At 40.1% G+C, this 12,577-nt stretch overlaps 1 protein-coding gene across 1 annotated transcript in view; it reads left to right on the top strand.

Moving 5' to 3' along the window:
• Positions 1-12,577, top strand: part of calcr (calcitonin receptor) — a 68,094-nt gene that overhangs the window by 750 nt on the left and 54,767 nt on the right. The window lies entirely within an intron of this gene.

Here is a 12,577-nt window from a genome sequence, read left to right on the forward strand (position 1 = left end):
TATATAGAGAGAGAGAGAGAGAGAGAGAGAGAGAGAGAGAGAGTGTTTAATAACTCAAAAGCTACATTTCGCATATTTGTGTACAACGGTATGCCAGGAGGGATTTGCATTATATTGAAGCTGCTGATGCAAAACGATCTGCCTGGACATTTTCCTCATATTTATGCTGCTGGATGAATAACAACTGCTTGCATATCTGGCAAAGTGGGAGAAAAATTTAATTCTTGAGTATTTGATGTCTCTTACAATTATTTTCTACTTTAATTAAGCTATTATAACCAGTCTCTTCTGATGGAATGCTGATTGACTTGGTCCTTAATTGAGGGTAATGTTTAGAAATACCATACTCTGATTCTCCTTTGGTAATTTGTTGCTCATTTAGGAGAATTTTCCTGCAGGAGCTGTGGTCAAAAGCTTTTGTAGGACATTTGAATTGTGTCTTTTCGGCTCAAAGTCAGAGAAAAGTGAAGAAGGTGATTCCTTTATGTTTGCACACATGTGAGAAACATGTGCAGTTCTTTCACGCGCTGCACTCCTGGATCCTCTGGGTCAAATGATGAGAAGAACCAAGATGAGGCACCTACACAGTGATTAAACGTTAATGTATGCGACCTTTCTTTGCTTGTTTTATTAGAAACAAGGGGCTAAAGAACAATTCTTTCTTATTTGCACTCGGAGTGTGATATTCACGATCTACTGTCAGTCAAATCGACCTTCTCTACTTCTGTGTGCAGTTTTTTTTTTTTTTTTTTTAAAACCACGCTTCATGGCTGCAGCTCCATATCGATCAACTTAGCAAAGTCACAGAAAATGGGGGGTTTAAATAGGCCTTCCTTCATTGACCCACCGCCCACAATACAGAAACAAAACGAGACAAATTCTTCCAGAAACGCCGCCTCATTTCAGTCTCCAGTCGGCGCACGGAATAGTGTTTTAAATTCAGGAAGACGTCTGCCAATATGTTAGGGAGATTCCTTTGGGTTTCTTACAGCCACAGTGCAACAGCCTGTGCCATCGGGTTTTATTAGAGGCTTGATCGACATCAGAGAGTAGAAAATGCCAAATTCTGATGTACGCATGAGCTGTGCAACACAGAGGAGGACAGGAATAGCAGCAAACACACAATCAGCTTGTCGGAGAAGGAACAGGAGAGAGAGAGAGAGAGAGAGAGAGAGAGAGAGAGAGAGAGAGAGAGAGAGAGAGAGAGAGAGACAGAGGGACAGCTGTAAGTGAAGATCTTTACAGACAGGCATGCTCAGATAAGTAAGGTGCCCTGTGGAGAACTGGACTTGGCTGGCTGCGTGTTTGTCTGCTTTCTGGTGGCTCAGAGATAACTCTGTCATCCATCAAGCTGTGAACGAGCGTTCCGCCTCGGTGTGGGTCGACCTGTCTGCAAGATCACAAAACGGGTGGGCGCAGAGGAGACAGGAGTCCAGAGAGCTGCGTGAAGGGAAAGACGTAACTCATTAGAGTTAGTAGTGGGGGATAGTGGGGTAATAGTTTTATTACTAAACTTCAGTAAGGAACAACTCTTCAAAATGATAATTCAGGATTTTCTTTTTAAGGGAGGCTCTGTTCAAAGGTTGCAAACGAGTTGCTTGTTGCAGAGATCCAGATTGTTTAGTTGAGACTCTTGAAGCTTACGGCCCATCAAGGAGGTTTCACACTAAAGTAGATTTCCACCATCTTGAAGCAACTCCAGTCTCAAAAAGCACTACTGTCTTCTATGTAAACACTGTTTTATGAACATTTAAACCATCATGACGTTTCCGTCACATTGGGTATTTGCTCCAAAGCGGATGATTATTTATACAAGAAATGAAGGTTGGAGGCGATGTGCGGCTAATAACCCTCCGGTGTGAAACATTTACTGAGAACAGAGGAAGTTAAGGTGTTTCTAGTTATAGTATCCGCCCGTTGAAAAGTGAAGAGGTGAAAAGGCTAAGACTTTATTATTATTATTGCACCATCTTTTTTAAAATTTTCTCTGACCAGAATAGCTTTCCTCGTTCCACGCTGAGTAGGTGTTTCACACGGGAAGGTTCACCACCTCCTACCTTTATTTTCAGTGTAAATAAGCATCGGCTTCTGTGTAAATATTGCAGACGGTTCACAAAATGCATTTGCGTAAATCTCTGCGAGTGCAGTCTTTGTTCTTGGCCTCTATCAGACCAGCTGTTAGCTTCAGCACACCTGAACTAATCTGGATGAAAAACATCAGATGTTTCTGCTGAAGGTAGGAACATCACCTTCTCACAACTTTCCCACAAAAACCCCAAACTATTCTGTCAAAGCTTTATTCACGCGGCAATTACGTTGTCCCGCTGTGCCTTTTTTTGGACGACGGTCCCTCTGTGATCATGCGGCATGCAAATTGATGCCCACAACTCCCAAAAAGACTCAAGTCAGCGTGCTGCACAAACCAAACTTCTGTGTTCGTCCTTGCTTCTCCACACACACAAAGTAATCTAATTGACTCCTGTCACTCTGGGAAGTTTAGCTGACCTGCACCGGCGTTGATAGTCCTTGGTTTTAATAAGGCCTAGTGGTTCATGTTTTATTCATAGATACACGCAATAACTCTGCATGTCTGAGCCTCATAATCGGCAATATGATGAACAAGACAACCTTTGATTAACCACGCAGGGCAGTTGACGCGTCTGACACTGCCTTACGCCTCCTTGGTAAGACAAATCACGAAAAGATCACTTGAATTGGTGTGATTACAGCCACGAGGTGACAACACGGGCGAAGCAGAAGCAGCTAGTTGGATTATATGTCCTATCAGGAACTCCGGATTCTAATAATTTCTGCCTCCGCCTTTCTCCACTTCTGTTCGTGTTTTAGATTTTGAACTACAATCAAAAACAGTCCACACCATGAAAGAAAAACAAAGAGTGAAAATAGCCATTCAATTTAGCATCCAACCCTAAAGCCATGAATCAACTACCCACTTCAGCATCATTAGCCACCAGCAGAGTAAGGCTAGTTTTTCTCACATAGATTACACGTCGCATTTATTCACCAAAGGAGGATCGGAAAAACTATTTCTTTCTGTCATGGTGCATGCTTTCCTCCTGGGGGCTGAACCTTATCCCTCACACCACCGATTAAGTGTTTTAGTTTATTATGCACATCCCAATAAAAGGAATGCTACTGAACATCGTAGAGCACTGAACGCATTCTTTCTGCCTATCTCAGGAATTCTGTCTGTTTTATTCTAATAGAAGCTAAACCTGACTAAACAAAACTAAAATTAGATATTCTTTACAGAATAGGAAGAAACTGAAAGGTCACCCAACCTTCTCTTTGTTAGCAAGCCATACATCAGGCTACAACAGATTCAACACTGTGGTTTAACCTTTTCGATTATGAAGTCATTGTGCCAGAGATCTTTGAATCAATAATAGAGCTACATTTATGCTGCTAACGATGTATCATTTGGCAGCCAATGGCTGCCTGTGTGTGTGAGGAGATGCTTTTAGAGATACCCTAGGCAATTTAACTCAAAAGTACTGAGAATCTGGACTGGTTGAAGGATTAGGAGGAGATAATCCTGACTGATCTGTAAATTCAGTCAAACTTCCTTTAAGACAGTTCACTACCTATCCAACCAAACGCCACGTTCAGCTTTTGTCTTTGTTTTGCTGTTTTTCTGTAAACTGTTCTTTAATCGGAATAACATGAACCCTCCCAAAAGCAAGTTCAGTACACAGGTGCACTAGTTACATCACATAAGGCACAAAGCAGCTGTTCAGGCAATTGTACCTCTGGGGATGTATTTTTTTCTTGTCGATTTCCCCATCGTTCCAGCGGGAAGAAGCAAGAGCAACCTGTCATTTCAGAAACAACCTTTTGTTTAGGTAGTTGAGTTCACACTGCACACACAGTGACAAAGTGGACAACTGTTTAGCAAGAAGAAAACTCGACAGATTCATTCCAGTCAGAGAATGAAGACGGTCCCGGTCGTCAGGATGCGATGTTTCAGTTTTGCCAATAGTTTCCGTGAAGGCCGGATGGATTATCAAAGTCAGCAGACTGAAACAAATACGGCTGCAAAATTTTTAAGTGGGATTTGACTCAAGTCACTTAGCTCCCCATGCTTGTCCCTCTCATGATTTCATCGACCCAAATAAACACGAATGAGAATTAGTTGTTTATTTCTCAGGAGACTTTCTTTTCTGAAAAAAAAAGTACTTTTGTCAAGTACTACACTGGAAATTAATACATCACTACCCAGCAGTGTATTTATTTGTTAGAGCGGGATAATATCTTTAAATGCTGCAGTGCAACGAACGCAGCGGTTCTCTTGTTTGTGTGATATGAGTCACGTAATAACTTTATTCATGCATTCATTCAGGGGTCTTGTGCACGGCTCTCCAAGCCAAAAAGAGAATCTGCTGTCGTAAAATTGAATTTCACAGTCATCTGTTTCAGTTATCTTCGCCCCGTTAAGCTGTTTGCCAAGCGCAGGTGGCTGGATTTAGCGGCGGAAGAGCTTGCATCATTTGAATACGAGGAGGCTGGAACTCAGGAGGAGAGGAGCCCATGAAATTAACGGGTGGAGAATGTAATTATCCCAGCGTCACTGTTCGTGTAATACAAGTGAAGCCGTGCATTCCGCGCTGCGACACATCCACTCTAAGGCAGTACTGAATCCACTGCACTTCAGACATTGGAGCAGTCAAAGTAGCATCAGTAGGTGGTGCTAGAATAGAGCGTGTGTAGCTGAAGCCTCGGTAAACAGAGGCCTGGTCAGACGGATAGAGGAGAGAACGTATGTGGGGAGAAAGACAGACACACACACTCGCAGAATGATTCCTCGTAGTTCAGTGTTATCATTAACACGTCTCTGTGTCTCCTCCGGCTTGTTGTGCCCTTCTTCTCCAATAATACCTGAATTCAGTTGGCAGCAAAGCTACTCGGGACGCTGCAGCTGCGCAGCTGGCGGCGAAACGTGCTTCTCCGCTGGCCGGATTTATTGAATGTTCCCAATCTGAAATCATGAAAGATTTATTAGCCACGTCGGCGGGCGTGCACTTTCACATCGCCTTTCAATTATTTTATTGCACACACAAGTCGACACGCATATTTACCGCGACATAAAAAGCAAAACAAAATCATATTAGAAGATTAAAGACCTAAAGCTCTATTTGTCGATTTTAAAAGAAAGCCTTCCCCGGGGCATAGTGTGACTAAAAGATGGGTGCAGGAGCTCATTATTGAGTAGCCGAGAGTCTGAGCAAGCAATTGAATCAAGCATCCTTTTAGCAGTCAATTTTAGTCCTCTTTTCTAGTTCCTAATTTGATTTTCATATTTTGTGCAGTGTAGCAAAAATTGTTGACCCTTCTAAGACCCACCAAATTGTCTGTTCATGCTCCACCCCGCAGGCAAAGGATGCGAGCAAACCCTGTGTTGATATTCCAAACAACTTTTACAATGAATAGGCAACGCTTCTGATCTGAACGGTCTTCTTAGCGACTTCTGATTTTCTCATTTCACATGTACTCTTGGCATTTCTCCGTGAAGTGACTATCTGACCAACGTCTTCAGCTGTTCTGTCTTAGGCAGGCTGTGTATTTAGTTTCATTCTCCTGCAAAATGAACCTCTGTGTCAGTCGTTCTTGCAGCCTCTAATAGGTTCTCCTTCTGAGCAGCTTATCTGTCCCTGCTTAAGTAAAGAATCCCCACAGCATGACTCTTTCAACATTATGTTTCACCATGCGGATATTATATATTCAAGGGGATGTGTGGTTATAGTTGTATTTTGCAAGTTGGAAAAAAAAGCTACATTTTGGTTTCATCTGACCACTGCACCCTGTTCCACATGTTTGCTTTGTCTGTCATATGAGTTGTGAAAGTCTGGTCTTATTGCTCTGTTTAAACATCAAGTTTCTTCTCCTACTTGTCTGTTATTTTTGTCCCACTTGCCTTGGATGCTGGCTTAGGTGGACGATTATGTCTAGGAGGGTTTTTGGTTGTTCAAAGCTAACACTCATGAAATCAAATCAAAATATATTGAAGTCTGCAGTTTTAACAAAAAAAAATTAGAAAATGTCCGAAGAGCATTAATACCTGTTATTTTCATTCCCTTTTCTCTTTTTTCTCTTTTCTTTTAATTGCTTTGAGAGATACCCGTCTTTCCTTTTATTGGATGCCTGTCCATCCTTTTTTTCCTCAAAATTTTCTCACTTTCTCATTCTTTGTCTTCATTTGAACCTTTGTGTCAGCCTTCTGTCATGCAGCCATGTGTGTCGGTAACCACCGACACACATGGCTTGTCTCAAAAAGTTTCTTTTTGAACTCAAAGGGCATTTTATCCTTTTCCTTGGATCAAGTTACAGAGTTTTCAGACAGAATAAAAATAAATTAATCCATTGCAATTTTTTTTATTTCATGTATTTCTAATCAAGACAAATGTCCAGGTGGATGTTTTGGGCCTTTGTTTGGACTCAGTTTAAATTCTTTTGACCCAGCCTCTACATTCAGTACTAAACTAGGAGTCTGTTCATACACATGAAATCAGTCCAGAACCAGCAACAGATGAAGAAACAAACCCACCCATCTGTCTCTACTCTTGGTTCCTTTTATCTTTTACCCCACAGTTGAGTTAATTCACCGCTCATCAAGTTCTCTGCAGCAGCAACACGTCCTCCTGTTCACGACACTCTCCCGTCCCGTAGAAAGGAAGTTGTCTGCAAGTCAGTCATCAAATCATAATCCCTCATCCAAACAGGGGGCTCTCCACTCTCTCAATCAGGTCGTCTTGATGACCTGAACCATCTGAAACAAAGGATGGTCCACAAAGTCCCACATGGTTGTCCCACTTACACTTCTCTACTGTTGCTGACCCCATATCTCCGGTTGTCCTGAACTCCCCGTTCTTGTCCATTTGAAGAACGTTGGACTGGTCCTTCTGCTGATGATGAGGTGTCCTGTTGAAGGGGCTGCTCAGTAGCGTCTTGCTGCAGGAGACTGCTGGATGTCTTTCCTTCTCTGTGCTTTTTCACTGCTTCCGTCTCTGTGGATAATGTCTGTGTTAACTGAATGACATATTCACAACATTGGCACAAACCTTTTGCCCCCACATCCAACACGACGATGACAAAAAGCACCGTCTCTTGCCCAAAAAAAGCACCTTATACGGGGTAGAACCAGTACCGGCATGGACACTGCTGCAGTATGCCATCGTCACATATGGCAGCCACAAATCCGAGTTTAGCTGGTTATCCTCTGCAAACAAAGACAACATTTGGGTGGGTAAATCGACCTTGGATGGAATGGGGATTTTCTTGTTTTATGGAAGTTTGAGAGCTGGCATGTCTCCCTTAGTAAAACTGATATAAACAACCTCTCTTGATCTAAATGAGTGCTATAGTACCAGACCTACAAACCCATTCCTCTACCAGAACCTTTGGTATTTCATGTGCCTCTTGATTGGGTAAAGGACATGCCTCAGTCCGTTTGGAAAAAATAACAATATTGACACCCAAAACATCAAATGCTATGCTCTCATATTGTCTGTCGACCACAGATGTTTGGAGGGGCCACCAGTAAGAGGACAAACTTTTATTTAGGAATCAAAGTTTGAATCAGAGAGCCACGGTATTTCCCAAATTTCGCAGAAGCTCGATCTCACCTGCTAATTTTGATCCCAGAATCCAGAGTTTTAGGTTTTGCAGCACAGAGACTAATCTGAAAGTTACCTGTTGAGAAATGCCTGAGAAACCGATCTCTGCTCAACTTGTCCTAAGCCTCCTCATGCATAGACGGGTGTGCTGTAGCCAACCGTATTTCATGCTTCGCTGTGAAGGGGTTTCAAGTATATTGTCATTGCTTTCTTTAACTGGGAACAATTATTTCTGGCTTCAGAAGAGATTCCATTGTGGACATCTTGTGCGTGACCAGATAACAGACGGGACAAAAAAGTCTCTTGACAGACTCGTCCCATCCATTAATACTGGCTGCCAATTCAAACTGCTCCATCCAGTCAGACCAGCCTTTGCTTTTAGCTGCATTTAACAGCAACATAAGCTGTATTTTCATGTTTTACGCGGCTAATAAACAGTATCACCTGAAAAATGTCTTGTGTCAATAGACTATACAGATATAGGTCAAAGTTCAACCCATTATAACTTTAACCTTGAGGCAGAGAACACTGCAGTAATTTAAATGCATAAGTAATGAATGAATTTAACAGCATTGTGATGTCACTATTACTTTTACGTAGAAGCCATACAAAGGGTGTCACATGTCTGCAGCCACACGGACAATTTCTCCTCAATTTTCATAACTAATAACACAAAAGAAACAAAACTTTTTGTTGGTAAGCTTTAGAGGGGGCTGATAGCTTAAACCAAGCCAGCAGCTCAATTATCAAGTTCAAACATTTTTTTTTTGTCAATTTATAATTGCATAGATAGATAAGGCAAGTTCACTCAGTGATTTTTTATTTTTTTACAAGTCAAGAACTGGCTGTTAACAGATAAAGAGACCCCACATTATTAGAGAAAATTGTGGGAAGCACAAAGCTGGGAAAAAAAAAGACTTTGACAACCATTGTGAACAAAAGATTATTTCGATGATAAACGATTCGGAAATCATTTCAGGGCTCAAAGAAATGTCTATCAAGAGGATTAGTGGCACATCAGCTCCACTGAAGTCCCTCCGACCTCCATGTGGCTTGAAAGAACAGCCCAATATAGTTTGGGGTAATTAATGGATTGGCAGCGTATTTCCCCCCCTCCTCCAAGGACAGCACCGTGTGCTTTATTGGAGGCTGCTAATTCTGACTTATTACAATAGCTCTCGACTATAAGGCCACGAACGATTTCCTTTTACTGTTCGGCTTTTTTTTTTTCTTTTCATTTTGGCTCATACTCTTTATGACTCACAGGGTCTGCTGGAGCACTGAGTTTAATCATCCCTATTAACGGGTTCAGTGATTGATCTGAGGTGTCGAGGGAGAGCTTTTATGTAGACTCAGGTGGCTGTTTTTTTTGTTTATTGTGTTTTTTCCTACCCCCCACCTATAAAATGAGGTTATTTTCATCTTTGTCAAATTCTGATGGCACAGTTTCAAGTTGAATAATATAACCTTTTTTGTGATGAAAAAGCAGGGAGCTAATTGAGTTCATTTCTGGGATTTGTAATCATTCAAGGGGAAATTGCAAACGATAAATATATTTTAAAAACCCAGCCGAACAAACAAACAAACAAACAAACAAACAAAAAAACAGGTCTTTTTTTTTTGGGATTCACTTCTTAAATTTATGATTCTGAAAGTCGAGTCTTTTCTGTTGTAGTTTTTTCCCCCTCATCGTAGGATTGAAAGAGTTTTGTAGGGTCTACACACTGTATAGTCTCTAAGGATCTGCCAGGGCTTTCAGAAGGAGCTTTCGCAGGATTTCTTTGCGAAGGGAAATTTATGCTCCAGCATTTGGCACCACATCCGATCTCAGGTTGCTTAATCTGCCCAAGAATTAATTACTACATTCCAGGGAAATGAAATATAAAAATAGCATTTGGATAATGGCATGAAAGAATTTTTTTTTCCCAAAATTGGTTCAAGTTCAAGCATTTTAAAGATTTTTGCTCGTTGTTTGCTTTCAAACGTTTTGTGATATGGTTTTATATTTAGATCTTCACAACTGTCTCAATCTGAGGGTGGTGTGGTCTCCAATGGCTGACAGATTACATTATTATTATTATTATTATTATTATTATTATTATTATTATTATTATTATTATTAATTTATTTTTGTTAGCTATAAGGATGCACTTGTTGGAGAATAATTCCAGTGATAAGACCTCCATAGGTTTTAGCTATAAGTGGAAAAATCAGTGTTATTTGGAATTTGTTGTGGCTAGTATTAATACAAAATAATAGTACATTTTGTCATATTTTACCTTTCAAACATTAAAAGAACATGTTCCTGTTCAGGTAATAAGAACCTTGAGGTGGGCAAATGAAGCAGCTCTTCCAGAAAGTTTGACATTTTGTGAAAGCAGTAGCTATGTTGGATATTATGCCTGGGTCGACGCTATAAACCTCAGCGTTTCTGTGTGCATGTGACCTATGTTTTATTAAATTTTTGGGACATTGACCTCAGAGTGCAAACCAAATGCATTGTACTCCTGCTCTTTCAGTCGACTCCTGAAGACTGAATATTGATTTTGCTTTACAGCTTTTCAATTTGCACCACAACGTATGTGTGTGTGTAGGTGTGTGGGGGTGTGTGCGTGTGTGTGCGCGTGTTGTTTAGAGACCCTCTGGTTGCAAATCTTTAATCCTCATACTTCTCTGTAGCTCTTTCCTATCGTCTCTGCTGTATCGATTTGCATGACCGCTGCTTGTGTTAACCTAATTTGTAATGCAGTGTTTTGCTCATTTTCCCTTCCCTGCTTTCTCTTATTGGTCCATTTATTAGTTTACATTTTACGTGCTTCTATTTTTAGCTCCTGGTCACGATATTAAAGAAGTGTTTGAGCACTTGTGCTGCCATGCAGTTCTTCTTCCTGCTACAGAACGTTTATCTCTGATAGCACTTGTACTTCTCTCTTGGCCCGTTTCCCTCAGTCTGTTTACAGCTTGTTAGAAGCCAAACACGGCCTGCCCCCTGACCCAGTGGGGCGTATAAGACTCTCTCTCTCTTGCCTGGAAGGAGAACCGTCGTTAAAAACCTTTCAAGTGAAGCTCGGTGGCAGAAATACTCAATTAAGTTTGCTTTTCTCATAGGTGTCAGCTTGGATCTGCTTCCACTATAAGTATACACGGAAGTAGAAGTTTGGTTAAAAAGAAAATAGTAATGATGATATTTGAGATTTATGCACGTAGAAAAATTAATTTCAAAACTTTATTTGTGGAGTTTTTCCTCTGCCAGAGCTCTGCGTTGACTGATAAAATGAAGAATGATAAAACTGAACGTGAAAAGAAGGAGACAAAGATGAGAGATGTAATCCCATGGTGGAATTATCAGGATTTCTGTTTTGTTAGTATCTTTTTTTTTTTTTTTTTTAGTGAAACTGAAAGGGATATGGGAATTTTGAAGACTTATGATGTGCAGATGGAGCAGTGGAATAGAGAGTGCTGCTTAGTCAGTCACATAGATGACAAGCCTGGACTCGGCCCATCTGTCGCCATCTTTCCTCTCTCTGAACCGGCTCTAGAGATCCCGAGTCTGTTTCCGTGCCAGTTGCTCCTGCGCATGTAAAATATTGTCCTAAGCTGCAACATAAAAGTGGAAAAGATTTACCAAAGCAGAACCATGAGCTAAATATTTTCTTCTTTCTTTTTGTTTGATCAGAAATTAAAATGCAATTAAAAATGCATTTTTTTTTTTGTCGAGATAAACTCTTCTGCAAGTGCCTTGCAAAAACATTCCTTCCTCTTAATTTTTCACATTTTGTTTTCTTATACTTTGATGTGCTTTTAATGAGAGTTTACATGGCTGACCAGTACAACTAGTACACAATCGCTAAGTGGAAGGAAATCGGTACGTGCTCTTTACTTTTTTCAAAAAATAAAGTCTGGCATTAATTTGTACTTGGCATTTTGTACACCTATGTCCCTCTGTAATTACCACATTTAGCTACAAAAATCTTCCCCTCAATTCTGATTCCAGTGAAAAACAGCTTTCCCTCTGCATGATTTTGCCACCACAAAGCTTCACCATGCACGTGGTGTTATTCTTTTGTCACATAGGGTGTTTTGCATCTAAACCTTTTCAAAATGCTTGTATAGATTTGATTCTCAGGGATGTCAGAAAAAAGGGTTAATTACAAATATGTGCATACTGTACTTTTGCAGTGCTCCTCTCCCTATGACTTATTATACAAAGAAATTGCAATGCAATATCATTCAGAGCACATAAAATACAAAATATTTACAATCGCAAAGTTACCAAAAACTAGATTCGAACTAGTAATACAGTCAAAGACAATCTCAAAGAAATGTAACACATCTATGCGGTTAATCAGAATTGGCTTAGATTTCAAAACAGATGGAAACAATAACACATGAAATTTTAAAACTCTGTCTTTATCGTTCTATATTAGCGACTGGCATTTTAAGAGATCTCATCGCACTGCTCATTAAAAAGAGTCTTCATGTGGTTTATGTTTGTTTATTAGTAATAATGAAGTAAAAATCACTTACAATTACAATAGAACAAAAAACCCATTGTGCAAAGTGTTTTCTAATTATGTATCTTCAAATACTCAGAGGATCCTAATACAAATTTTTTATTTTTATTTTTTGTAGAATCTGTTCTTTAACACTTAATAATTTACTGAAACACATCCAGATTTTACAGCATTTTCTGCAGTCACTCATCATCTCACCTGTCCAGAGTGTTGTTTCATAATGGCCTGCCTCTCTCTCTCTCTCTCTCTCTCTCTCTCTCTCTCTCTCTCTCTCTCCTAAAAATGTATTCCATAAATTTCTGTTATCATAAAAAGGTTTGTAAAAGACCCTTAGTCAACCACACACCTAATTAAATATTGTACACATGTTATTTAATTTTTTTTTATTTTTATGATAAAGTGTTATGAATTTCTCAGGGAAACAATTTAGAC

The sequence above is a fragment of the Poecilia reticulata genome, linkage group LG11, assembly GCF_000633615.1.
Source record: "Poecilia reticulata strain Guanapo linkage group LG11, Guppy_female_1.0+MT, whole genome shotgun sequence".
Classification (NCBI taxonomy): Eukaryota; Metazoa; Chordata; class Actinopteri; order Cyprinodontiformes; family Poeciliidae; genus Poecilia; species Poecilia reticulata.